This window comes from Lepidochelys olivacea, assembly GCF_965140295.1.
Source record: "Lepidochelys olivacea isolate rLepOli2 genome assembly, chromosome: 11".
In the NCBI taxonomy this organism is placed as follows: Eukaryota; Metazoa; Chordata; order Testudines; family Cheloniidae; genus Lepidochelys; species Lepidochelys olivacea.
The window spans coordinates 3,920,856-3,944,366 of NC_140421.1; positions in this window are offsets into that span (position 1 = coordinate 3,920,856).

Below are 23,511 nucleotides of genomic sequence, written 5' to 3' on the forward strand. Positions count from 1 at the left end.
GTCTATGGGGGGATTGGACGTGTGTCTGTGGTAACGTGTAGTTTGATGTTGGTTTGTGCATAGGTCAAAGTTTACCAGAGTCAGAGAGAGAGAGAGATGGCTGAAAAGTCAAATTCCCTGCAGGGCAGGCAGCACTGACCTCTGTGTCTGTGAAATCCAGGAACTGCTGCTAATGTGCTGCGATCCCAGTGCTTTCTGCCCTGCAAGGCCTTACGGAGAACACTGCAATGTCTCAGCTGCCAGCGCCGCAGCTCTTTGGAATGTGTCAGGTCAGGTCACGTACTGGGGATGGGGGGATCACGTTTTCATGTTATCTGATCCGTCTTGTTGCATTATTGTAACAAGCAAACCCCCAGAATCCTGGTCAGCGGCCTGGCTGCACGCCTGCCTGCATACGTCGCTCTCTGCTCTGACGGTTCTGGGTTGATTTCAACGGATTTGAATGAAAAAATCAAGCGTGGGGATGGGGAAGCGCAGCTCTGCAGTGACAGCATCGCGGGTTTCCTCGCGGGGCCTCTCTCACTAATTCCAGATCAAACAGATGTTCCTTTCTAGCGTCCAGCCCCGCAAACTCACCCGCGGTTCCTTCACCAGCAGCAGTTGGGATGATTCTGTAGGACAATCTCTACCCTCAGTAAAGCCTGTGCAATTCACAGAGTCCAAGGCCAAAAGGGACCGCTCTGATCAGCTAGCCTGACCTTCTCCATAACATGGTCCATGGGCCAAGGCCCCAAAATCTACAAGGTCCTTACGTGTGTGAATAGCCCCACAGAGATCAGTGAGTCTACCTCACAGTGACAACGGGGATAGAACTCAGATCCTCATGCTTCAAAAAAAGCACCAGCCCCTACCACTTAAGTGCCAGGAGAATCTCCATTAGAGGAGGGAAGAGCAGGGGTTATGACACATAGATGAGCAGTTCTGATTCCATCCAGAAGAGGGTAGTGGTGTACATTAGCCTTCACATTACAATATATGTTAGTGAGAGATGGTAGTGAGGCTTTTCCTTGGAAGGAAGGTCGTCCGGTCCAGGGTTGAGAGCAGTAGCTGGAGACCCACATTTGATTCCCTGCTCTGCTGAAGATTTCCGGTGTGCCCTCTGGTGAGTCCCTCAGCCTCTCTGTGCCTCAGTTCCCCATCTACACAATGGGGATATTAGCAGTGCCTTACCTCTCAGGGGTGTTGTGAGGATACACACATTAAAGACTGAGGTGCTCAGATACTGAGGCCACAGAGCTATATAAGATAGATATCTAGATAAATAGCCTCACCCCTTCTATCTCCATCTTGGCTTCCCGCCACACACACAGATTTCTGGCGATGCCACTCAGTCCCAGCTGTTCCAGTCCCGGGCTCCTTCACATAGCTCTTCCAAAGCTACTCTAACTAGCAGCCCCCACCCCCCACAGCTCCAGCCCTGAGCGGGCCCCCACAGTTCTCTGCCATCCACCTCGCTCCTGACCTGCTCTTCTAGTCCTGGGGTCTCACCTCTGTCATAACCAAAAAGCCCTTCAAGCCAGTACCAGATGTGGGGCCTTCTTGCCTCTGTCTCCGCCCACCAAACCACGCTGTGAATTAGTGGTGGGTGCGAACATCTCCTTACACCTCATGGGTAGAGGGTGTCAAATCCAGACCTCCAGAAGGGAAAGACCTAATGCTTCCCCCTGCCTTTTGACGCTGCTCTAGTCCTAACCCCATCCCAAGCCTTGCCTGACGTGAAACCAGTCTGCTTTTTGTTGAGACGGTTCTGTGCCAAGCTATCTCCTAAGGGAAAGGCCGGGTATCGGAGGAGTTGGCTTTAGGCTGAGTGCAGCCTGTTTGGTCTAGCAAGACCTGGTGACAGGCTCAGACTCAACTCCCAGCCACTTACTGTCCTCTAATCACCCTGGGGTATTTCAGGAGGCTTGTGCATTTGATTCATCACTCCTTTATGCAAAGATAGCAGCAGAGGAAACATACAGCGTGTTCGCTCCCCTCCAGACACTTCCCACTGATAAAATGATCCCCTGGCTACTCCTTATTATCACAGACACATCCTGGTTGATTTCACTCCTCTTGGGGGAGGGGGAAAATCCTCTGGAGTTCCTTTGATTTACAAGGTCAACTCACCAGGGCCATCAGCTGGTTGGTGTCTCACGCTGGCAAGGACCAAATAAACAGCTGAGACGCTGACAGATTGTTCTCCTGCTGCAGGGTCCACTGGCCACCAGCATATCAAAGTCAAGGCTGTGCAAACCTTCTCCCTGGGTGGCGTGCGTTCGCTCCAGAACAGCAGACACATCTGGCTAGAGCCAGGAAGTGGTTGCGGGCTGGGTTTGGCAACAGGGGAGCTCGTAGCGAATGCATTCTTACCTCATCAGTAGGTGACCCTGCAACAGTAGATGAGGCCCAGCGGAACATTTCAAGGGGGGATGGAGCCGGGTATTTCAGCCAACCAGCCAGAAGCAGGGGTCCGCTCACCTCTTCCTGACTCCAGCCAAAGAACAGCGATGGAGCTGGGGTTATGAATTGCTTGTAATAAGGCTATAGGAAATGAGAGATTAAGGAAATGAGTCATTAAGTGATTACAAAGACATGTGGAGCGCACACATTTGTGGCCAGCAGCAGAATGTTGAGCAGCCGTCAAGTTTGTCTATGGGCGGGTGGGGAATGTTCCTGCTGAACTCGTGCGTGGTGGTCCTGAATTACGGCTTGGTGGACATACCTGAAATGAACCAGTAGCGAGTGTCAGTTGCTCGTCGTACAAGATCTGCAAAATAGCTTTGCCTGGCTCCGAATCACCCCTCCGAATCACCCCTTTGCCAGGACTAATGGCCAGACCAGACAGAAATATTCCAGCAAATACAAGGGGTTCACCCTCTGTTGCAGCGGGATCCACAGGCATGGGGGTTTCGAGGGTGGTTCCTGCGTGTTTGCTTTCTCAAGCCTATTTTGCAGGTCTCTAGTACCAAAAGGAAAGCTCCATTATACCACACAGCAGAATGGGGCTTGGAAAATGGCCGCGGCTGGTTCCTTCTGCCCAAGGCTGGTAGCAATTTTCCCCTTCGCTCCAACCAACCTGTGGATCGCACCATAGCTGCTGCAGCACAGAGGTGCTAGGGGGAGAAGCTGCAGGAAGCTCTTGTTCCCACCCCGCCCTGTATACTCTGGGAGTGAGAGGCAGTCACAGCACCCCTCAGTGCCACCAAAGGAATGGCTGGATGGGGTTGAGGTTGGGTCCTGGTCCAGGCTTGCCAGGAAACAAGAATTCCGTTTAGCAAAAAACGTCAAGGTTTCGGCGTCTGATTTCACTGCACACCGGGACGAAACCAAGACCTTGCAGAAACGTTTGTGAAAAACTAGAGCAAGATCCACACCGAGGGCGACCAGATAGCAAGTGTGAAACGTTGGGACACTTTTTTCAGGAGGGGAGGAGGGGGGGAAAGGGTACAGTTGCCTATATAAGACAAAGCCCCTGATATTGGGACAATCCTAACAATATTGGGACATCTGGTCACCCGACCCTCTCCCCAGCATAGCCCAGTGGTTAGGATACTCCCCTGATATGTGGCCCAGTTTCAAGTTCCTGTTCTGCCTGATTGGCAGCAGGAGCTTGAACCTGAGTTCCAGACTGGGCAGCTCTCACCCTCTCTTGATGGGGATGTTTCATTCTGCATACGCTATTAAATATCCGTTGGGCTCGAGAGAGAATGACTGATGCTATTGCCCTGTGGGCTGCAACCAGGGGGCTGTTGGCTGTTCTGGGGTGTCTCTGTGCGGTTTTGACCAGAGATTCCATCCTGGATCTGAGACACACTCCCAACGAACGTGTCGTCTAAACGGATATATTTCCACAAAAAGTTTTGGTTTTGACCAATCAACATTTTCCGGCACAAATCGTGATGTCGAAACATCCTCAACCGGCTCTAGCCAGGGTCTTGCTCTGTGGAGGGGGAGCAGTACCTGTTCCATTCATTCTGTGGATGTTGTCCCTTCAGCTGGTGAGCGCATCCTCTCGGGCACCCCTCTGCGGGCCTTATCCATTCCCAGGATCCCCTGGGATCCTGCCTCAGCCAAGTATCGCTTAGATAGGCCACCTCCTCCCCCATATTGCTCTAGCCCTAGAGCTGTAAGTCCTGTTCATTTTAAGTGTCTGGTATTTATAAGGGAATATGGGGAGCAGGATTCCAAAGTCACAGCTCCAGCCAGCTGGGATAAGCCATGTATCCCACTGAAACAGGGCCTCCCACATTGTTTGGCTTCAAGAAATGTCTGTAATCCCATCTCCTAAGAAGCTGCATCAGCTTAAAATGGCCTGAACTCAGGACTGCCCACCCCTGTAGTCTGCGATTGTGCTTGGAGTCTCCCTGGTATTGTTTGGGTTGCGCTGGTCACACTAACGTGCCCCATCCTGAGACCTGAGGCTCAGGCACTTAAGGCCTGCGCTGAGGACCCCAGCTCTGAGCCCAACAATCTTATATATATGTATATTGTTACCCCTTTTGACCCATGCAGTTAGCCAATATTTGTAGTCTTGTGCATTGTTTCTGCTGGGAGCAGTAATTGATGGTGTTTTGCTGATGTGATCTGGTGTATTTATAAAGAAATTTACACACAGTCCTGTTTCGCTGAACACAGGAGAAATCAAAGAGCAGAAGGTAGTTTCTTTGCTCACAATCCCAAGCCTCTTGCCAGCCAGCACTCTGCCCAAAAGCTTGCTCTTCACTTCTTCTCAGGGCTACACTACAAGTGTTTTTCTGGCTGTCTCTGGGACTTCCTTAGTGCCATCTCTGTCCTCTTCTTTGGTGTTTCTGCTGCTTCTCTCACACACCCACAGCTCCCTCCAAAAGCACTCAGCCCCCTGCATTTGAGTGAACGAAGAAACACTGTCATACATTAGGGTTGGCCTCCCCACCTATCAGATGTGACAAGTTCAGAGCCAAATAGGGCTCCATGGAGGTTATGAAATTTCATTATTAGTTCATGAAATGTTTCATTTTCCATGCCACACACTACAACAGCTTCAGGCAACTTACTTGACGGGCTGTAAGTCTTGCACAAAGGGAAAAGTGATTTTTATTTTAGTCATTTGTGGCTGATAGTTGACGATTGCCATCTCTACAGTAGTTACTTCCTGTACTTGAACTAAACATAACAAAAGAGTACCTGGGTTGCAGATAGCTCCTTTCATCCTGAAATATCCCAAGCAAATAATACTCAAAAGAAATACATAGTGCCCACTGAAATAAAGCCATCTCTAGCCTGGGATAGAGTCGCTGCTCCACAGGGTTCAGTATTCAATAGTTTAGGACAGGAAGAGAAGAGGAGTTCTCTATCCAACTGAAAATTCAGGGAGACATTTTAGGGAGACAGGATACGTGAAAAAGGGAAAAGTAGTTGGACAATTCAGCCAGGACAGCCGGGCTAACATCCTGTTCTCTGGCAAAAAGTGCCACAAGAGCTTAAACGAACAGGTTCTCAGATTTATGCCTGATCAGAAAGTCCCCCTGGGAACTTTGCACTGAACTTTGTCCTCTGCCACACTGACCCCTGCTGCTCACTGTTAATATAGCAGGGGCCACATCCAGCAGGCAGCATTCACCTCAATTCGCCGGGTTCCATACTAACCAAGAAGGGAGCATGAAGCACTAACTCCACTTCCAAAAGAGAAGGTTAAGGGGTAGCTTGATCATAGCCGATAAGGTCAGTCTGGGGAACACGTTTGATCGTTGGCTTATCAGCCCAGCTGACAAAGGGATAACAAAATCCAGTGGCTGGAAGATCAAGCTAGACAAATTCAGACTGAAAGTAAGTTTTCAACTATGACCTTCGGGCCCTAGATGCTATGAAAAGCATTGTGGATTTTTCTTGTCCGGCTGCCCTCCAAGTACACATTTTGCATGGCGTTTCCATAAACACAGAGATGCATGTAACTGAAGGGGCTGATGGGAACATATGCGCTGCTTCTGGATGATGCGTCTAATGCAAGGTTAGAAGACCAGGAGGTCTTGAAAACCTATGGAGTCCCCTTAGCTCTACAGTCACCTAATTGCTTCCAGTGTTGCTCTGAAATAGCTGGAGTTTCCAAGTCGGCGCAGCCCTTGAGAGGTTACATTGTAATGCTATCGAGAGACCTTTAATACCAACCCGTATGAAGTCATGTCGTCCTGAGAATGATAATGCAAGGAAGAGATAAATCAGTCTGGCAGCACCCTTGCGTGCAGTGCACATGCATAATAGGGTATTCCTGGGAGCCCCAAAAACACACGTGTGTATATTGAGGCAGGAATTTCCCCAGGGTGGTTTAAAATGGACATCTATAAATTTTGGGCGTGAGAGTGCAGTAATGTTAAAAGCATAGCATCAGTGGGGAGTTGATAACGCTGGAGATTTTGTAGAAGGAGAAACACCAAATTTGAAGGTAGCCCAAAGCCTGTACCCTCTGCGGGTTGGTTTGTGGTACATGTGAAATGAGTTGAGGGGTCTCAGTCCAGTTCTAAAGAGACATATCACACTTGAGACACCAGTAAGGGCCATGTAGCCTGAACTACCCCTCATAGCACCTTCAGGGCAGAGGGAGACCCCATGGAAGAAGCTAGTACTGATCTAGGTAGTATGGAACAAACTTCCAATGAAAGTGGTGGATTCTCCATCCCTTCAAATCAGGACTGGATGCCTTTCTGGCAGATATGTTTGGTCAAACGCAAGTCACTGAGTTCAGTACAGGGCTCCCTGGATGAAATTCTCTGGCTTGTGTTATATAGGTCAGACTAGGGGATCTACTGATCCTGTCTGCCCTTCAGATCTATGGATGTTCTGTGGATAAAAAGAGGGATTCAGTCCCCAGTCTGGCACGTTGCAGTACTAATGGTACCTAACTCTCACATAGCACTGGTTTCAGAGTAGCAGCCGCGTTAGTCTGTATTCGCAAAAAGAAAAGGAGTACTTGTGGCAACTTAGAGACTAACCAATTTATTTGAGCATAAGCTTTCGTGAGCTACATCCGATGAAGTGAGCTGTGGCTCACGAAAGCTTATGTTCAAATAAATTGGTTAGTCTCTAAGGTGCCACAAGTACTCCTCTTCTTTTCACATAGCACTGCTCATCAGTAGATCTCAAAGTGCTTTACAAAGGAGGCCAGTATCACAATCCCCATTTTACTGCTGGGGAAACTGAGGCACAGAGTTGTGGTGTGACTTGCCCAAGGTCAGCCATCAGGCTTCTGGCAGAGCTAGACATACAACCTATGTCTCCTGAGTCCCAGCCCTCCTCCCCTGGCACTTCAGTGTTTTCCCTCCCTCACAAAAAGTGTTGTCCAGTGATAGTTGCACGATGTATGAATTCCAACCGTCCCTTGTTGGTACTGCGCTTTTCATCAGCCTTCACATGCACTGTCCTCTCCTATCACACTAGACCAGTCTCACCCGGCTAACCACGAACACTTTCCTGTGTTTTTAAGCACATTAACGTTACTTAAAGGTCACATGAAATTTAGAAATGAACTCAGCCAGCCTCCTCAGAAGCTATGTGATGTTCTGAAGTCAAGGCTTTCTTTCCCAAGCCTCACAGGGGAACAATACCCTCTGTGTTATTTATGTGAAGGCCTGGAGGCCCCAACTGAATTCAGAGCCCCATTCCGCTAGGCTGTATATAGGCAACAGTTGCCACCGTAGTCAACACCTGGGATCAAACCAGGGTCTTCCAGACCTAGCCACACAGGACTCTATAATTGGACTCTACAAATAGCTGAGGAACGGGACAACCTCTGTGGCTTGAGCACAGAGAGGGACTGTGATGGGGCATAAGCCCCATCACCTGGGAAGTGAAAGAACTTCAATTAGTCATGTGCCACACCTGGGGAGGGTGATTAACTAATTGCCTCCTGGCCAAAGCTAGGCCTTATAAGGAGCTGAAGGCGGTTAGTTGAGGGAGACTATAGAGGAGTCAGGTTTCTCTGGTGGAGCAATGTCCTGGGAGAGGGTTTAACTGACAGGGAATGATAGAGGAAGAGCTAGAGAAGGCCTGGGTCCCTGAGGCAGGGCCACCAAGGAAACTACAGGGGAGCCAGAGAGGGGTAGAAGGGCTGTTAGTTTGAAGGTTTGTTTGGCCTTTCATTTGGACTGTCTGTTACTCTGGAAGGGGATTAGCCTTTCAGGTGACTTGGCTAGGGGGGCCAAGCCACAGAACCCCTCAAGGGGGAGCTGGGGGAAGAAGAAGATTGGGAAAGACAATTACAGGGCTGAGGGAGAGCCCAGTATGGGTGCCAGAGGTGAGGACTCCATGCAGTGCTGTGACCAGATGGGGTACCCGTGCAGCCAGGATGTGCTGTTGCAGAGATGCATGAGACCAGGCTTATCCTGAAGAGCTTACAGCCTAAATAAACATGATAGATGAAGGGTGAGAGGGATGAGAGAGAGACACTCAGCAGTGAAGTGACTTGGCCAAGGTCGTATGGCAGGCCAGGAGCAGAGTGGGGAGGAGAGCCTAGCTCTGGTGCCTTACCCACTGGACAATGCTACTTCCTGTGGGGTAGCATCCTGCTTTCAAATACACCAGTGAAGACGCAGATGCTGATCTCAGTTATACCCATGCAAATCAAGAGTAGCCTTGTTGGAGTTAATAGAGCAGCTCCTGGCTTACACTGCTGATAATAATGGAACCTGGCCCTGTGTGTTCATGAATTAATTAGTTAATGGCTTGAGTTCAGCAATGAACTCAAAACAAAAGCCTCAATCTCTGGGCAAGATGGGGATCTCATCTTCACAAGAACGGTGTGACCCAACCCCCTAGATTTGAAACTTCCTCTTGTTCTCCTTTCCATGGTGCAACCCAAGCCAAGGTCCACTGGTGCAGGTCCAGCTGTTCTGCCCAAAGCCAGGCAATCAGGTGGGGTTCCATTTTATCTCAGTCCTCACTCAGGCTAAAGTCTGGTATTAGGACTACAGGACTCATCCCATGAAGTTTAATAAAACTTTCATTTTAACAAAACCTGAATGTTGGGAGTAGATCCCTGGACAGTTTCCCCATTAAGCAGCTGCAGAATGCCCATCAACTACCTGAATTTTTTGATTCCTCAGTGCTAAATCACTCAGAGCTCAATTCAGCCCTGCTGTGAGTTGACACAAATCCTTTGGCATCCCTGTTCAGTGTGCTTCATTAATTCTTTATGTATGTGAAGTGCTCTGAGGATGGAAAGGTCTACATACATGCTAAGTACTCTTATTAGCAGGGCCGTACCAAATACGCAGTCCATTTTGGTCAATTTAACAGTCATGGGATTTTTAAAATAGTAAATTTCATGATTTCAGCTATTTAAATCTGAAATTTCATGATGTTGTAATTATAGGGGTCCTGACCCAAAGAGGTGTTGGGCCGGGGGGGTTGCAAGGTTGTTACCCCTCCTTCTGCGCTGCTGCCGCTTGTGGCACTGCCTTCAGAGCTGGGCAGCTGGAGAGCGGCGGCTGCTGGCCGGGAGCCCAGCGGTGGCTGCTGGCACGGTACGGTGTGGGCCACCCCGACTTCTGCGCTGCTGCCCGCGGAGCTGGGCCCGCAGTCAGCAGCCGCCTCCCTCCAGCCGCCCAGCTCTGAAGGCAGCAGTGCAGAAATGAGGGTGGCAATATTGCAACCCCCCTGCAACTCTCTTTTGGGTCAGGACCCCCCATTTGGGAAACACTGGTCTCCCCTGGGAAATCTGTACAGTATAGGGACAAAGCACACACAAGACCAGATTTCACGGAGGGGGTTGGGGGGGAAGATCAGATTTCACGACATGTTTTCGGTGGCCATGGATTGGGTAGGGCCCTACTTATTAGTGAAAGGCAGTGTGGTCGAGTGGATAGTACACTGGACTGGGATTCAGGAGACCTGGATTCTGTTCCTGGTTTGGGGTATGTCTACACGGCAAGTGAAGATGTGATGGAAGCACAGGCAGGTATGCCAATGCTAGCTTTAACTTAGCTGGTGTGGGTGACAATAGCAGGGTAGATTTGGTGATACAGGCTTCAGCACGGGTTAGCAATCAGTATACAAGCCCTCCAGGGAGCTTGGGTACATACTCTGGTTGCTAGCCGGTGACACCACCTCTGTGCTGTATTGTTATCCAGGCAATCTAGGTTAAAGCTAGCGCAGGTCTGCACTCCCTATGCACCTTCACTTTGCATTGTAGACCTACCGCTGGCCCCTGTGACGCCGGAGAGTTGCTTCATCTTTCTGTTGTCTCGGTTTCCCCCCTCATCCCTCGAACGTCTTGTCTCTAAATGGTAAGCTCTTTGGGGTAGGGATTATGTCTTGCTATGTGCAAGAACAGAACCTAGTATACTGAGGTCACGGATTTCAGCTGTGACCAAGCTTGCTGTGCTCTGAGGCTATGGAAAAGTCAACACGTCACTTGGCTCTCACAGACCCTTCTACAGGGTTCCACTCCAGTGACGCTATCAGGCAACCAGAGTGGGTCAGAAAAATGTACGTCAACTGGAAATTGTGAAAATGGAATTGAAAAAAATGTTTTTCTTCTCTCCCCCACCCACCTTTTTTTGCGGGGGGTTTCAAAAGCTCCATAATCTTTTTTTGGGGGGGGGGAGGGATAGCTCAGTGGTTTGAGCATTGGCCTGCTAAACCCAGGGTTGTGAGTTCAATCCTTGAGGGGACCATTTAGGGATCTGGGACAAAAATGGGAGATTGGCCCTGCTTTGAGCAGGGGGTTGGACTAGATGACCTCCTGAGGTCCCTTCCAACCCTGATATTCTATGATTCTATAAGAATCTTCATCAAATAATCAAAATTTTCCCCGTTTTGATCAGGTCCAGGGTGACCCATAAACAGTAAAGGTGGAAAAAGTTTTGATCCTTTCCTCTTGCAAAAAAACAGCTTCTATTAGCCCAGTAACAGCTCCCAAAAGGCAAAGGGGGACGAGGGGAATGCCCAGCTCCAGGCTGCAGGTAGCGAAGAGTTCTGGAACAGCAGAGCAGGGAGAGCACCATCCAACCAAAAGTTTCCACATTGCAAAAGCAGCGACAAAGAGCCATAACGAAACCCAAGCTTCACCGTGGTGCCAGGAAGCACCTTTGAAGTTTACAGACTTTGGCACATATGAAATAAAAAAAACCTGCCATGGAATCAAGTCTGGCATTAAATGAAATGCCCCAGAAGGGATGGATGGCAAAGAAGGTTTATGGCTTTATGAGCCAGACAGCACTCCCCATACCCACCCCAACTGACCCCTAGCAGTTTGGGGAGGTTTGCTCTTTGCTCCAGTCCAGCAGTTTTAGAAACAAGAACAGCTCCCTTCCCTGACAGGGCTAAACTCCTTGCTAATGTGAATTAATACTGGGTGTCAGGGTGGCCACCGAGATAATGTGGTGTTGCGGAGGACTGTAAACCTGAACAGAGCATCAAGAGACTCATTCGCACCCCATCCGTGGCTCCTTTTACGTGTTCCTTCCCAGGAGCTGTTTGCAAATATCTCCACCGGTAGCTTCTACCTTACCACTCAGCTTTAGATCCATGTGGGGCCTTTATCTGAGCTCAGAGGGCATCTTCAAGCTATGGGGCTCACTCTTCCCTTACACAGAAAGGGAAAGGACAAGGGAGGGGGATGAAAGAGACAGATACCTTTCTGAGGCCCATCTCCCCTGTAATCCTCTTCATCTGGTTGGTGACCTCCCTGTGTCTACATGTTCTCTTTAATTCACACATTCCCCATCCCTTCTCAGAGCTGCTGTGAGCATTTCCTATACACGCTGCAGCATTTGTGCTTCCTGGGCATGGGAATTGGAAGTGTGGCGAGCGAGGTGCTGGATGCTCTTCCAAAGGGATGGACAAACCTCCCCCCCACCACCAAGCTTCCCCAGGCCTAGTGCAATGTCTGTCCACAGTAGCAATTTGCAACACGTCGATATAAGGTTACATCAGCCCCTGGGCTGACCTAGTATGTTCATCTTGTAAAAAGACTGCTTATGCCATTCATCTCTCTGATTACTCCTGGTTTGTAACAGGTGGGACTGCAGGGGATGAGGAGCGGGGGCAGGGTGCAGGGAAGCCAGATCAGAGCTTTATCTGCAAGCCCTGCTGAAAAACAAGCCCTTTGTTCACTCTTCCCCCTGCCCCAGGGGTTCAGGTTATTCAAGAGGGAATTTCATTTTCAGGCCATTTTTATTCAGCTCCCATTGAAGTCATTGGGAGTTACGCCAACGATTTCGCTAAGGGCAGTACCAGACTTTAGCTTTGGTTACATGCCAGCCTATTTCTGTATTCAGGCCAGCTTCATGTCTAATGCTCATCTGAATTCTGTGAACTCCTTGGCCCTGCTGGGCTGGAGATCTAATATGGACGAACTGCCTCCTGATCTTTCCGGTACGTCCTCATTCCCACTTGGGAACAGCTTCTGTACTGGGACTTGATTCTGGCACATCCAGCAATTGGTGCAGCTAGGAAATGGGAGGAGAAAGTTAACCAGATGTTTCGAACCCCAGAAAAGATGGTTTGAGGGGTTTCTTTAGTCTAAAAATTCAGGATTGGTTCTTATTGCACCTAAATTAGCGATGAACAAATCAACCAATGGGTCAGGTCCAAATGATCTGCACTTTGGGTGGGTGTGGATCCCGATCTGAACTTTGTAGCCAGCCCCATCTCTGGACAGAACCAAGCCAAAACATGGGGTTCACATACAACAAAAGTTGGGGGGAGTTTGTCTCTAGCTTCAGAGCTGAACTTTGCAGCATGTTCATCTCTAGCCCAATCTCCTCAGTCCTCATCCAGCTGGCAGGAGCTTCTTTGGATGACCGAGGGTTGGGAAGGCGGCGTAACTAGTGAAATTGCATGGAATGGATCTACCAAATCCAGGGACAATGCTATACAGCCAAGGAAAATCCCACAGGTGGAAATAAGAGGAGGAAACCCCAGGCACACAGAATGATTCAGTCGGTCTGCAGAGAAGTCGTCGTCAGCCCATGCCTTCATTTTGAAGTAAGGTTGCTCCAAAGAGGAGCATCTGAATAGGAAACTGCTTAGATCCGGGTGACTGTTGTAGCCCCATCCCAGAGCCCCCTAGAGGTAAGGATTTGAGCTGCACCATAAGGGGAGCTCCCTATAGAAGGCCCATTGGGCCACGTGGCCTTTTCCAGCACCAATACCCTACAGCAGGGGATTTCAGAATAGGTTTTCATGTGCAGTAGACTCGTGCCTTATTCCAGAATGGGATGGCATGTGTTTGAAGGGTAAATTAAATTGTAATATTGATTCAGGTCAAAAAGGATGTTAAGCTCACTTCTGCCTCTGAAGATTGGGTGCTGGATGGGGCAAAGGAAGGAACACCAGCCACTTCAGAGCTCAGACTGGCGGATAGGTGTCTGTTCCCACCCTGGTCCACTTTTGTATGTGCCAACAGGAACTTGTTCATAAGGACTAAATTCCCTCTCTCCCTCACAAGAGGCTGCAAGCTGTGCCCTCTGTTCAGAAAATAACCTGATTTATTCCCAGCTGGTGCATTCATATCTCAGATTTTCAAAGGAAATTTCTTAGTCTGGGATTTGCCTTGTCCAGAAACGTTGGGCCCATCCAGCGTTGGATCTGGGTTGGGGATCCTCTCAAACTGTGCGTTAGTCTTTGGCAACTGGATGAAGGTGACTTTTGCAAGGAGAGCTCATCTGGATTAATTCAGGGTTGTTCTTCCTCTTCTTGAAAAGCCATAATAAGAAAGTGTTTCGGGGGCTGCCCCGAGGCCAGATGTATTATGCCCCATGCTGCACAGTCTATGAGGATCAAAGATGAGCATTGACCTTGGCACCTGGAAGAAAGAAAACAACCTTCTGAGCCAGTGAGTGTGAAGGGAAAGCGATCACAGCAGCAGCCAAATTGCATCAGAGTAGGAGATCCATTTACTTTTAAAGAGACAGTCTCATATATATTCCCCCTCCCTTCCCATCCAAAAAAAAAGGCTTTTCTCTCCTACTTTGGTTTACTTTTTTCCATTGAGTCTCTGTTTCCTTTTTGCACTTTGCTCTCCTTGCCCAATGAAACTAGTCAATTTCACTTCCTGATTCTCCTCCATCAACACAAAGCTATTGCATGTGGGACCCCAGCATTGGGAGGGAAAATTTGAAAAAGTGCAACGTTTCCACTGACACTTAAAAAACAATCATTTCAATCTCATCTGCACATGATATTGCTGTAGGTCCTAAAAAAAAGTATTGTTTAACCATACTTATGGTTTTTGTCATTGTCCCGTTAAACTGCACTGCCCCTTACCTGGAACTAGAAAACGAAAGGGTAGTGACTTTCCTATTTTGCCTCTTCATAATGTATAAAGAAAGCCTGAAAGATTTTTTTTCCATAAACAAAGCATTTTAAAATTCTTCGTTTTTACCTTGTCAGTCTCAGGAATGGTAAGCCTGTGCTTCCCCAGAGTTCTTTCTTGGATAATGGAGCTGGGAGCTCATGTTGAGTATTTTAACAAAGTTTTTCTCCCCACTCTTTATTGGACACTTAAGGTAAATATGTGTTTACAAAACCCAAAGAGATTTAAGCAGCCTGAATAAAAAAAAAAAATTCCCTCTCCAACAGGCATCGCTTGTTTGAAATCCCTGATGTTCGTCTCACTAGTTCTCCAGTCTTAAGGAAATACAGCATGAATTCTTAAGGTACAATATATATCAATAAAAACCTAGAGTGGGGAGGAAATGATCAGGCTTCTCTATGCATCATAAAGACACAGTAAAAGGGTGCAAATCCAATTACTTTTTTCTTTGCAAGTCACCTTAAAGGACAAACCATCCCATTCCAATCAGAGATTTCATCAACCCACTTCCTTGAAATGATAAAGCAAGTGACATGTTTCACTGTGTCTGTCTGTCCCTGGCTTCTCCGTGGCGTATCCTGGGTGGAAGTTTGATAGCACCTAAGAAGTTATACAGGGATGAATGTGGGTCATTTATTTAGTTTGATTTATGAGCATCCGAAGCATATCCTCATTTGGGATGAGCAACGATTTACACACACAGCTGCCAATAACACAAATGGGTGGTACCATTGACACTTGTGTACAGTTAATCTTTGGGCATTGCGGAGATAAAAATATACCCTGGCGATTTCATTGGCTAGGCTTAAGGTGTTCAAATGAATTTCATTTCACATCACGCAGACATAAAAGAAACTGTCCAGATTGTTTTAGAATCACTTTTTTTGAGGTGATGGGGGAGTTGCTCCATGGAGAATTGAAACTGAATGCAGGTCACTTCCTTAGGACCCAGTCTTGCAAACACTGAGGCGAGTGAGTCACTTGAAGGATGATACCCTAAATGTTCTACTTCTTGGACTGCACAAGCCATTGTTTGTTATTACAGGGATGCTTATGAACACTAGGATGCTATTAATATTTGTTACAGTAGCACCGAAAGACCAAGACTCCATTGTGCTAGGTGCTGTACATGCACCTGTCAAGAGACCATCCCTGCCCTGAAGAGCTTACCATCAAAATAGATGAGAACAGACAGCGGGTGGGAGAAAGGAAGGATTATTATGGCCATTGTACAGATGGGAAACTGAGGCACAGAGGGAGGGCGTGCCTCACCCAGGGAGTCTGTGGCCAGGATGGGACTAGAACCCAGGACTCAACCCCTTCTCTTCCACTCCACATTTCTTATTGTAGGGTTGATTGTGACTCAAGAGATCTGGGACCAGCCCCTCCATGTTGGTTATTATGGGCTGCCCCTGGATCTGGGGCCACACACATTGTTTTAGTTTTGCCATTTATTGTTATTGCCTAGCAATTCTTGGGCTAGCAGGGTTTGAACCTCATTATGCCGCATGAGGTCTAAGCTTGCCAGGGAAGGCGAATGGAGGACAGAGCGAAAGTGTGTTTGAGACCCCTTAGAAATGGGGCAGGTGGAAAAGCTGGGCTGTCAGAGTGAGATCCACCCAAAGAAAGGAACGAGGTGGCAGGAAAGGTGGGCCACATCTCTGTTGCTATGTAACGGAGACTCGCTTGTTTCTCACTTGCTAAGATTCAGTCGTGAGAGCTGAACGCACGCTGTTCAATTAGCCAGAGCCACCCGAGAGTCTCCTCTGCCAGGGCGTAGAATGGGAAAGCAATTTGATGACTGTCCCTGTCAGCGATGGCAGCCCACTACGGAGACCATGACCAAGGGCTCTGAAATGTGGACAAATGTCCCATTCGGAACTGCACCAAGGCAGGGACCCTGGCCTCGACTGAGCACTTAGCACAATGAGGCCTCTGCGCATTTACACAATGTAAATATTAAATACAAACAATGATTAATAACCCAGTCCTGTCCACCTAGGACTCTGGGTATGCTTTAATAGCCCTGAGAGGCAGATATTTATTATCAGCCCTATTTGAGTGACTGATAAACAATGTCACAGAGAGGTTAAGTGTCTTACCCAAGGTCACACAACCAGTCATTGGCAAAAATGTGATTAGACTCCAGAGAGCCTGACTCTCAGGTGTCTTCTCTAACTACGACAACATGTTCCCCCTCAGAAGTATTGGCTGCAGCTCCCTTCTGCATGCTAGCAGTGCCTATGCTCCCCTGCGTGATAGTCATAGGCGTGTGCTTACTGATCTGTGGAACTTCCTGCAGCAGGCCGCCCTTGAGACAAACAGCTCAGCAATTTTCCAAAAGGGATGACTCTAACATTGAAATGAATGCATCTGCACTTACCGCATCTGATACCACTACAAGGGCTGTCAATCACCATGCTCCTCGGGGACAAATAATCCCCTTCTGGGACTGGGAAGAAGCTTAGAATGTCAGGGTTGGAAGGGACCTCAGGAGGTCAGCTAGTCCAACCCCCTGCTCAAAGCAGGACCAATCCCCAATTTTTATTTATTTATTCCCCCCAGATTGCTAAATGGCCCCCTCAAGGATTGAATTCACAACCCTGGGTTTAGCAGGCCAATGAGGCCAATTTAGCAGGCCAATTTAGCACCACTGAGCTATCCCACCCCCCATAGGGAGACAGTGTGGTCTAGTGGACAGTGCCCTTGATGGGGATTCAAGAGACCAGGGTTTTATTCTGGGCTCTGCCACTAACCCACTGTGGGACTTTGAGCAAATCACTCCTACCACTTCTTTAGGCCCCCTCTATCCCCAATGTAGCAGAGAGACGCTAAGCCAATTTAAGCAAGGGTTCGACTGATTTAAGTGTGTCTACATTAGGGGCTTGCATGGGTTTGTTTTTACACTTATATGGCTAAACTTGTATATGTTTCTGGTGTAGGCAAGGACTTAGACTGGAAGCTCTTTGGGGCAGCGACTGCCTCTGTGTATAGCTCCTAACACACTAGGCTCCTCAATTTCAATTGGGCCCTCTGAGTGCTACTGAAATTACAAATAATAATATTGTACAATTCAGAGCCCTTAAGGGCTTTTCACCCTTCAGCTGACACCCCTGGCATTGGCCATGGTCAGAGACAGAGTGCCAGACTTCAATAGACCATTAGTCTGTTCCGCTATGGCAATCCGCACAATATGTTCCCAACATCACTAAACAGCTTCCCACCGCTGCGAGCGCATCCAAGCATGCAATGAGGCTGCCTGGTGTCACTCAGCAGCCCCCCCTACAGTTCCCAGGGAGCCCCTTTGCGAAATGTAGCAGAAAACTCAGTGAAAACAACCCATGCAAGTGACAGAGGCATTGGGGAAATGAATTTCACTCTATTCTATTTGTTAAAAAATATTTCCCCTTGGCCTGGGACCAGAACATCTTGAATGTAACAGGATATGTTCAGATTAGGAGGTTCAGTTACAGCCGTAATAAGCTTTCACAAAGGCAGTGACCCTAGAGACCCATATTTTATCTTGACTTTCCCCACTACATTAGATGGAGGGCTTGATACTGGAAATCTGGGCTCCAGCACTCAGCACCGTGGAGTAATGAAGACTGACGGCTCCAAGCCACCATGTGAAACTGGAATAAACTGGACCCAAAATGCGATAACAGGTTTTGGGATCATTTCCACCATCATCTGTTTGTTTATTATTAATTATTATTATTTATAGTGATTTTTTTTGGAAGCCGATAGCTTAGCAACAAGCAGTCTAAATCTAAACATCACACACACACACACACACACACTATACCCTGGAAAAAACCTGGATCTTTTACAACAATGTCTATAACAGCATCACTTGGATCAACTAGCAACTTACTTGGAAGGAATCTTTGCTTTCCTAGAATTCAAGTACTAAGAGATAAAATGACCGCAAGTGATATGGCAGCCTCATAAATGCATTAACTCCTGCACTGCAAAGCCAGCTATGCCATCCATTTGACCTGGAGCTGCGTACAGCATGATAGGAATTGAGGACCTTATCCAAACCTCACTGATGTTATTGAGAGTCTTTGCACAGACTTGAATATGGCTAAATATAAATGGATACATCTAGGAACAAAGAAGGCAGGCCATAGTTACGTGACGGGGGACTCTGTCCTGGGGAGCAGTGACTCTGAACAAAGTTGGGGGGTCCTGGTGGATAATCAGCTGAACATGAACTCTGAGTGCAATGCTGTGGCCAACTGGGCTAATGAGATGCTTGGTTGAATCAACATGGAAATCTCGAGTAGGCGTAGAAAGGGTACTTGGCCACGGTATTTGGTACTGGTGTGACTGCTGCTGGAACACAGTGTTCACTTCTGGTGCCCACAATTTGATAAATGGGAGAGGGTTCAGAGAAGAGCCATGAGAATGATTAAAGGATTAGAAAACCTGCCTTATAGTGAGAGTCACAAGGAGATCAATCTATTTAGCTCAACAAAGAGAAGGTTAAAGCGTGACTTAATTACAGTCTATAAGTACCTATATGGGAACATATTAATATTTATTTTATTTATTAATATTCATATTTAAATATTTAATAGTGGGCTCTTAAATCTACAAGAGCGAGCTGTAACATGAGCCAATGGCTGGACATTGAAGCTAGACAAATTCAGACTGGGAATAAGGCATGAAGAGTAATTAACCATTGGAACAATTTACCAAGGCTCGTTGTGGATTCTCTACCACTGACCATTTTTCAATCAAGATGGGATGTTTTTCTAAAAGATCTGCTCTAGGAATTATTTTGGGGGAGTTCTCTGGGCTGTGTTATACCAGGTGCCAGACTAGATGATCACAATGGTTCCTTCTGGCCTTGAAATCTATTAATCTATAATAGGTGTTGAATCGGGCCTTGATTGCCATGATTCTGAAGCAACACTTAAACATGTGAACTTCTGGTCTCCCTCAGCTTCGAGAGCTCAGTGAATTATTTTCAGTAAACAATTTGTTTGACAGAGGTAGCATTTTGTTTTCTCTCTGTTCACAGATGATCTGCTCACAGATCGCTTCCACCGATTTTGTCCTTAGTTGGAATTGATTGACAATGGGTGAAAACAAAGACAAAATGGCAATCACTATGCATGTCATTTGATAGCTCGTGTATGTCTCAGGGTGTTGCTTCTGTCCTCAGCTGGATAGTGTAAACTTTAGAAGCAGAAAGAGAAATGATCTGGGAATGCCTGTCTTGGGCAAATCATACAAACAACTTTTCAAAATGGCTTTCGAAGCAAGGCGCTCAGATGAATGGCTCTGAATGAGCAGATAAAAGGGACCACCCATGCCAAGGAAGAGAATCAACAGGTTTCATTCACAAGAGCAACTGCTGGATGCGTTTTCCCTCTAATCACTCAGCTCTTTCGTTAGTGAAAGGGCTTGGTCTACAGCTGAGCAATTTTACGTGAACAGAGATACTGACCGCTTCCATTTCTCACTTGACTTTCAGATGAGACCTTAAAGCCAGGTTCTGAGCCCTTCTAGGAATGAAAGGCCCCTGGGACTCTTTGCCAGAGTAAAAGATGTAGATGTGATATCCTGGCCACCGTCGGAGCATCAACCATTCCACCTTCCGAAACTCTCTTGTCACGGTCACTTGGAGATGAGGATTCTTCTTTACTTCCTGTCTTAAACTACTGTTGTAAACAGCTGCTGTATTTCATCCTAGAGGTGGCTGCATTTCATTGCTTGGTGAAGTGATCCATAGGGCTACATTTTCCCTTCTGCTTCATCAAGTAGAAGTGGCTTAAACAGCTGGAACCTGGTCATGGACCACAAAAGCGGTAGAACGCTGTCTTTGTTGCATATTCCTTGCTGCCATCACCCTCTGGCAGACCCTCCATTGGTGCTCCGCCTGGTTGGACGTCTGCACTCCCAGGCATGCTCCCCTCCTGACCCAGTGGAGCTCCCGTTGGCGATCTACTCAGGAGTAAATCCTACTTCAGTTAGTAACTTCCCTGTTGGGTGAGCTAGCCAAGAAAGAGCGGTAGAAGGTAGGACAATAGCTGTGCAGAGGCATAAGGGTCGGGTGACTTTCTCATGCTTTAGGAGGGCTTGCGTAGGAGGACAGAAAAACCACTCGCACTCTCTCCACCCTCGTGGAGCAGGGAGAACGGAACTACAGGAAGCGGATAGGTTGTGGCGCGCCCTGTCTGGCAACGTCCCCAACCATTCTGAACTCAGCAAGAGCTCACGCACACCTTGGTGGCTGGAGCCTTTTCGGCTGCCTGGGGGAACGTTGGCGGAGTAACTGGGGTCACCCAGAAAGCACGACAGAGTCCGGCCTGAGGCAGCTCCACTGGAACAAGTGGAGTTACACCAGGGATGAATCTGGCCTGGAATAATTAACTTCCACTTGCAACACCTGCCGCAGGGATCTCTGAGGAACACCTCTCTCCTCCAGTAGAAAGCGCCTCTCAGCACGCAGCTCTCCTCCTGTCCCCGCAGCCCGGAGCACCAGTCCAAGTCCCGGTGTGAGACCTGAACCCACCGTGACCTCCCAAGCCCTGCAGTGAGGGATGTGCTAGCCAATGAGTCATGTTGACTCTGGCTTGAGTCTAAATGGGCCTTTTGTCTCATTCCAGAAAAACCACATTCACACAGCCAAGGATGTGCTCAGCTCAGATTGCCCTTAACGCACCAGGATAAGCTGCCTGTCTTGACTTGGGGACGGACTTGCCCGAGACACAGCCCCACCCAGGAGGCAGTTTGGAGCCTTATAGCCCCAGGAAGGCAATGCCTCCAGGCTACCTACCATGCGCACCCTATAACGTCAGCTGGGATGGTGTAGATATAACGCCCCCTCTTCCTCCCCCCCCCCGGCTGTGCTGGTCTCAGTCCCTTCATGGCTGGTCTTTCCAGTATGGGGAGGGGGCTAGCAGCCCCTACTCCCAGGGACAGGTATTGCTGGCCTTCAGCATTGAACTGTCCAGGCTGGATCCTAAGGGATTAGCCACCATTATCAGAAGGTCTGATATTAGTTTCTCCCTCGCAGACGGACCATCTGGATTGTGATCTCACACATCCTGCACAGTCAGGCCGGGTCAGATTATGGCAGGCAGGCTCCCAAGGAAAGCCCACCCTGCTGCAGAAAGTGCTTCTGTTGACTCACTGGGTGGTGTCACTCCTGAACCAGTGCCCCAGAATGATGATGCTGGAGCGGGGGGTGGGGGAGTGGCACCTTTCAGCTGGAGTCTAAACCCAATAGGTGGCCCTGGCAATTTCTGGTCAGTAAGGCTCCCCTGGCACTTTCAGATGAAGGGATCTTAACTCCAGCTTCCTGGCCAGACTTCAGCATTGGCAATTATACACTGACCACCCACAAGGATCCCAAAGCACTTTGCAGGCTTGATACACTGCACTCAGGAGTTATTTCAGCCCCCATTGACATGCAGCCTCCTCAAAGGTGGAACATCACAGTTGTGGAAGGCCCCGATTCAGCCAAGCATTTAACCACATGCTTAACTTCAAGTATTCAAGTAGTCACATTGAAGTCAATGGGTCAGTGTAAGATAACACCACCACCCAATCAGTCAGGACATGAGACATCCAGTTGTAGCTACAGGGAGAAGGTAGGTAGATAGACTATAGTTAGCCAGACTGAAATTTGCCAGGATACTGACCATTGCAGACATAGCTTTTCCTTTCCCTACCAATTTCAATAACCAATAGAAAAGGAGGACTTGTGGCATCTTAGAGACTAACAAATTTAGTCTCTAAGGTGCCACAAGTCCTTCTTTTCTTTTTGTGGATACAGACTAACATGGCTGCTACTCTGAAACCTGTCAAATAACCAATAGGTTATTTATGCAAGAATATATTTGCTTCGCCTCCCCCCACCCCCCCCCCCCGCCCCTTCACTCTCACTCTCACTGAACTAAACAAAGAGACAGTTGTTTCTAGTATATTCCAATTTGAGTTTGCTTTGATGGGTGTATGTTACAAGTTATCTACCAAGGTAAAAATTCAGCCAATCAGAGCCCCCTAAAAAGTCTAACATCATCCACAGTTGCCTATTGACATCATTCCAGTTCCTCACAAGCCCCAGAAATTATTCACAATAACCCAGCTCTGAAAATAGCATCAATGGAAAGACTGAGAAGGCAGCAATGAAATTTCAAGGCCAGGAAAACATTTTTTCCCCTGTCTTTATTAACGTTGTGGTTTGTTGAATTGTCATATAATACAAATCACATCACGGCATTTGCCTGTACTTATAACAAACGCCTCCTGTGGATATTAAATGTCTTCACTTCATAATTTAACCCCTGCAAAAGCTATTTATTGCCTTGTGTACTCCACTGATGTGAATATTGTCTTTCAGCCAACTGAAGCGTGGCGATGATTCTGGTTTCTGCGTACTGCACTTTTAAATATGAGCAGTCTGCCTGGAGATGGGGCACGGGTGGGAAGGTGAAAGACTGAAAGGGGATTCAAGAGAGCAGATCTTAAAAAGTGAGAAACACGCTCCATGGTATCCCTCATGGAGACTTTATATTTGTTCTTTCTTGTGGGTTTCTTTCAGCTGAGATTGCTTTTAAAGTGCGTGTTTGGTCTTTGTCCATAGCCAGGTGAACAATGTATAAGCCACTGGTGAGTGCCGCCATCTGAGACAATCCACAAAGCATATCAGTTGTGACAGCCCTCAGCTACAGAACGGGAGCTGTTTAGCTCAAGCAGCAGCAGCTCACGCTTCTAGCTCCGGGGATTCAGTCCCTGGTGCGTTGACCAAGAAAGATGCAGCCGTCACAGAAGCTTCCAACTGACTATTCTGGATGAAAGTTCTTAAAGAAGCCACAACCTGGCCAGTATCCTACTGCAGGTGGCATGAGGTGGCTGCATATTTACCCCATTGCTCCCCCTGTTCATTGCCCCAACCGCTGGGTCCAAGTGCACAGCTGGAGAAGGGCCCCCAATGCACCACACTGGACTGTGGTTTCTTCAGCACTCAGACGCCAGGTAGGTCTGAGCCTGTCAGGACTTGGATGGGAGTCCTGCAAGATGAGTGCTTTTGATGTCCCGGGGGTGATGGTCACAAAACATGCCTCGCATATAATACTTAGTCCTGCCATGAGTGCAAGGGATTGGACTAGATGATCTCTCGAGGTCCCTTCCAGTCCTACGGTTCTATGTCTATCCCAGCATACCAGTAACATGTTTTCCTTATGGAGCACTTTTTCATTTATAAGATTTCAAGCCCCTTT